This window comes from Corvus moneduloides, chromosome 2 (genome assembly GCF_009650955.1).
Source record: "Corvus moneduloides isolate bCorMon1 chromosome 2, bCorMon1.pri, whole genome shotgun sequence".
Classification (NCBI taxonomy): domain Eukaryota; kingdom Metazoa; phylum Chordata; class Aves; order Passeriformes; family Corvidae; genus Corvus; species Corvus moneduloides.
In genome coordinates, this window is record NC_045477.1 from 101,836,506 (window position 1) to 101,842,407 (window position 5,902).

Genomic DNA, 5,902 nt, shown 5'->3' on the forward strand with positions numbered 1-5,902 from the left:
CCTGGACACATTCCTGTGTAACCTGCTCTAGGTGACCCTCCCTTCACAGAGGTTTGGACTAGATGATCACCAGATGTCCCTTCTAACCCTAATGATTCTGTGATTCTGTGTTTCTGACTGTAAATACAATGTACTCCATCCATCTGAGTATTGACTTCGGGTGAAATGGGATTGCAAGACATCTCTGTTGGCACTGAATAATGATGTGTGGGAAAGTGAAGCAAACCCTAGATTACTACCTTGAAGTAGGTATTTAAGCATGAGGAGGTCTGCTGTTGTTTTGAACAATTTCTCTGGCCTTAAGAGCCCTCTCTCTGTCCTGTCCTGTCTTATCTTTCAGACCTCTGTGACTATTTCCAACACCTTTAGAAATAACACAAATAAGATGCCTATATTTGTTCTACTGAGTGGTTTCCTGGAGTTAAGTGTGCTGAATGAGTGAATTTCTTGAAATAACAAAAAATAGTCTAGATAGGATGGGGGAATTGGAATCTTACCTTAGTATCTAATCAGTGAACTGTATTTCCATACCTGATTCTCATTTATAACATCCAAAATTTCTTTATTACTCTACCTAGGAGTAATACTCCTAAATAGGTCACTTAATCTCTCAGGAAGTTTTGATTACTTGAAAGAGCTCCTACAGAATAATTTCTTACCTCTTGCCATTTTGTTCTCATGTATTATCAGTCTCTGCTGTAACAGCTCTATCTAGAGAAAACAAAGAATAAATGAGATGGATCTGTGCTCTACACATTCCCCTTTTTTACCCGCTTTACCTGACCTGAAGACTCGGGATTTTTCAGTCTTGGATTTAAATGCAACTAGATTAAATTACTTCTATAACTTAAAAGATAATAGTGCTGAAATAAGTGCACTAATATGAAAACTGGATGACAGTGCATTTGAAAAGAGCTAAGTTTTTTCCATTTTGCCTCTGATTTTTTTTAAGAATAAAATTACTAATCCCATTGAGAAGATCAAAGCTTACATTTATAATTATTATTTCATCTAATAGTTATAGAAATAAAATGTGTACTTAGGATGGTACCAAAGAAAATCAAAAGGCACATTTCTTGACAGTGGAGAATAGAATAATCATAGATGTAGAAGAAGAAATAGACTGGAAATTAGAGCAAGGAGGTATTAGGGCTGTTGCAATATAATTCAGTGGTGATTTAGTTTACAGTTTGAAATAAACAGGCCAGAAGGGGCAGAAAGAGCAATTGATAAAATCCATGTTATGGGAGATGGGGAGTGGATTCTCACAGATAATAAATGAAAAATCTATTCATGCCTTTTAAAATTATTTGTAGCTCCAATCATCAGGGGTTTTTTTTTGATTAACACCATTGATAATAGCAAAAGTAATAGCCTAGACAAAAGTGAAATCTTAACACAAATTACTTCAGTCCTTTGGTCCATATGTAACTACTTTTATGATGCTGCTCTGACCTATCAACTGCTGAAATAGTGTTCCACATTCTATTCAACTAAGTAAAAATTACACAATACATTTAAAGGTCTTTTTGTTCCTCAGATGTAAATCATTTTATTTCATTGACTTTACTGCATATATGTTATGTTCATCCATAAAATAGAAGTAAATTTTCATTAGAAACATAAACATTTAAATTTGAGTTTCTATTTTAAATTTGCATGATCAAACAAGCTTGTGGAAGAAAAAATATAAACAAAAATTAAAATACTGACACAAGAAAAAGAAATAAAAATATTTCCCATCAAAATGAAATAATATAATGTTCTGGGGAAAAAACTCATTTTCCAAGAAGTCTCTCCTAATAGGTTTTTGAAAAAATTTTTTGAACCTAACCATATGAAAATACATTGTATGCTAGGACTCTTTTTTTGAAAATAATTACTGCAGTCCAGTACTACATAGTGCAATGAGAAATGAAAAAAAAAAAAAAATGAAGAAACCTTGTGTCAGGCATCCTTGTAACAATCATTAATTCTACTTTCAGCCACTATTTCACAGGAACCAGTCTGCTGTAGTTAGAGGATGTCTGAAAAATAAAAGCATTTAACCAGATTAATAAATTTTTTCCATATGCGGACGTACTTGAAGAGTACTTGGTAAAACTCCTGTTATCTTGGTGACAGGAGCTGTTTAAGTCCACTAACTCTATGTAGTAAATTTCAGGCCAGAATCATGCAGTACAACATGAAAAATTTGGGATTTAGAGGTGTTATCTAAGCTGTTCAAATTTATCATAAAATATAGTAAATATTAATATTCCAGTAACAAAGGATAGAAAAAAATATTATTTCAGCAAGTTTCTGACTGTCCTTCTCATGCACCTGAAAAGGTTGAAAGATGTAGGACTGCTTTCTTAGGTCCATACTTCATAAGACAATCAGGTAAAATAATTTTGCTTAGTATTTATGGAGCCAAATCCTGTGGGTTTCTACATGTTCCTAGGAACAGCTGGCAGACAACAGTGTGCTTACACATTCTTTTATTATTTTAAACACACTTAAAGACTAAAAAGGTTTAGAATGCACCAACGCTAATTTTGCAGTGCGTATCCTTCATTTACTTTCTTCATACTCTTCTATTTGACTGCTGTGATTTACTGAACACCATGGCTACAGCATGATTTGGGAAGATGTCTTTGCTAGTTTTCCATGTAAGCAGTAAGGAGGTTCTGTCTTTAGAACTGTAGTTCAGGGACAGTAAATTAAGGTGCAAACTCCAAAGAATATTTTTTAGGCATATAGACTGATTTTAACACTTACGAAGATATAAATACATTAATTTATTTGTGCTTACTCTTCTGCTTTATCTTCTATCTCCATGTGATATATTCCTTTGAGGAAATACTCCATCAAGCCATCTAGGTAGACTCCAAGGCCAATGGTACCTGGCACCAGAGTGAAATTTCCTATGGGTAGCTTAGTGGTAGCAGTAAATGCTTTTTGAAAGCTGTTAGAACATAACCAATAGTAGTTTCTTATCCGCCCATCAAGGCTAAAGGGGTTCACCATGCCAGACATGAAGAAAGCAAAATATATACAGTTCACTTACATGTGGTGAAATTATAATCTGCCATTAGAAGGGACTGGAAGAAAATGTGTTTGTTCCCTGTTTCATTAAAATCTTTACGGTTTTGTGTTAGCACCCAATCCTATATCATGGATGGTTCTACAATGCCATACTGCAAAGAGGAGATGAGTGAAGCCTTCAGCGTGTGAAGTATCAACACAAGCTAAGTAAAAAGCATGTGTGAACTGAGATTCCCATGAGGTAAAATGTAATGCCCAGAATGAACAAATAAAGTTTGAAAGACTATATAATAATTTAATTCTGTTAAGAAATAATTATTTCATTTTTGCATAGCCAACTGTCATAACACTGTTGATGGTAGACTTTTTTTTATACCACATGACCTCAATAAAAATTTTATTGCATTTTCATGTACTGTGACATTTCAGGAAATTTAAGCAATCGTATAATCTTAGAATCATTTCCATTGGAAAAGACCTTTAAGCTTTTTGAGTCCAACCATTAACCCAGCACTGCCAAGGACACCACTAAATGATGCCCTTAAGTGTTACATACACAGGTCTTTTAAATGCCTTGAGCAATAGTGACTCCACCACCTCTCTGGGCAGCCTGTTCCAGGTTCCCTTTTAGAGAAGACACTCTTCCTAATATCTAATCTGCTATAGCATGAGACAGATTAAGTTCTTGCTGGTCTTCGGCGCTTCGAATTTTCACCCTCCATAATCTCATGATAACCTTGCAGTCCCCTGAGTTTGCTGTCCCCTCACACAAAGGTAATAAACTCTCCTAAATTTCTCCAGAGTTCGAGCCAAAGCCCTGTCTTCAACCAGGCCAGTCTTGTTCTGTGATGCCTTGTCTTTTGAACACATGGGAATGCTCCTGTACCTTGAACATTTCCGTCTTGAAGAATGTCCAGTCTCCCTGAACTCCTCTGCCGTACTCGACTGCTTCACAAGGAGCTCTATGAACCAGTCTCCTAAACGTGTAAAAAGTCTGCACTTCGGAAGCCCAAGGTAACAGTTCTGCAGACCCTGCTTCTTACTTCTTGAAGAATTGAAAACTATCATTCTGTGATTGCTGTGTCCAAGATGACCTCCAACCATCACATCACCCATCAGTCCTTCTCTGTTCACAAACAGCAGGTCCAGTGGGGTACCTTCCACAGCTGACTTCCTCACCAACAGTGTCATAAGTTTTACAGAAGTTAAATGATGCCATTAAGAGCTGTACAAAATTATGGCACAAAATTAACAATAACTTATAGCAACAAATACTTCCAAGTCCATCCCCTCAGGGAATGTTACCATTCATGAAAATTACTCACATAGTAACACATTTTCATTGCTTGTGGACAGGCTATTAAAACCTTACTCATTAAAATCCAGTAGAAAGCAAGTAATGGCATGAGAACTTTGTAATGTTTAAGCATTCATTGTCTCAAATATAGTGTGGTTAACAAGTGCATGAGAAGTACATATATGCTGGGTTTTTTTTTGAAATTAAAAAAAAAAAAAAAAAAAAAGAAACAAATGATAATTCCATACCTAATCTGGCCTGCAAAAGCACACTGCCTCCTCCTGTCCAGCCTCTCCTCCACCACCACCCCCAGTGACATGGAAAGTCCCAGGTGATTCAATTCAAATAATTCCTTTTATACAGTAATATCAGGTGGGTAGAAAAAAAAGAAACACTTCTCAATGAAAAGATAAGAATTAGAAGAAAAACACCCATAATCATTTTAGATGCCACATTTTATTCAATTGCTGTGAGCTCTGAATGGAAACAGGTTTGTTATTAAAAAGAGGTGAACGAATGGAGCTTAGATACTGTATAAATGAACCATCAGTTATGCTCTGTCACATTTTCCCATTACTTAGCTCATGTTTGCCATAGAACTTATTTCTTTGCTGATTTTTTTCTATGTCTGTGGTTTAGCTGCACAAATTTAAAAATATAATACCAAGTAACAAGTTTGATTTCTACACATATTTGACTTACTAATTGTTTACTAAATGATGCTTAAAGGATAAAAATTATATTTTCATGCCAGTGGTTATAGTTTAAGCTCTCCAGATTGTATTCTTATTGTCACTGAACATACTGTAAAATTATTTAAAATATTTTTGATAGTACATTGTACTCACAGAACTGAAGTGTTAAATCCATTAGGCAATTGGAAATTGGTTTGCGTCAGCCGTAACTACTTGTCATCTTCATACATATTCTCAGGAAATCAATACAATACAAGCAGATTTCTAGCTATTGATCTAAACCACTTTACATATAAGGAGACTTGATTCTGATAAATTATAGTATGAAAGGAAGAAGATGTGTAATTTGCTGTCATTTGACAGCTAGCATCTATATCATTCCTCTACTTACAAAACAAAGCAGATAAGTCTTTCAAACACACTTGAAAAATATCTGGTATTTTAATGCCTGTGGATATTAAGCAAACTGGTGTGCATTGCTGTACATAACCTCATAGCCCATGTCATTGACCCTGTGAGCACCAGAGATCTACTGGCATGATTCTTGTGCAATAGTTGGTGGGCACCCTCTTAGATTCAAAGATCATCCTTTTGTCAATACTGAGGTCTTTCTCTCAAAAAGTTATAGAAAGGCTGAAGTGACTTAAACTGTCAGCTCTGTGTTTTCAAGTAACCCGTCAAAAAGGCAGATACAATCAAATTAAGCTTTGAGGATTTTATTGTTGAATGCACAATGATTACAGACAGAAAAAAAATATATCGACGGTGTCTAATTATGACAGACTTCTGTTTCCAAACTACATTACTTTCAATTTTTTGTATCCTGAAGATGACAAGACTTTGATTTCTTCCTCTCTCAAAAGTTTCACACTGATTGTAAGTA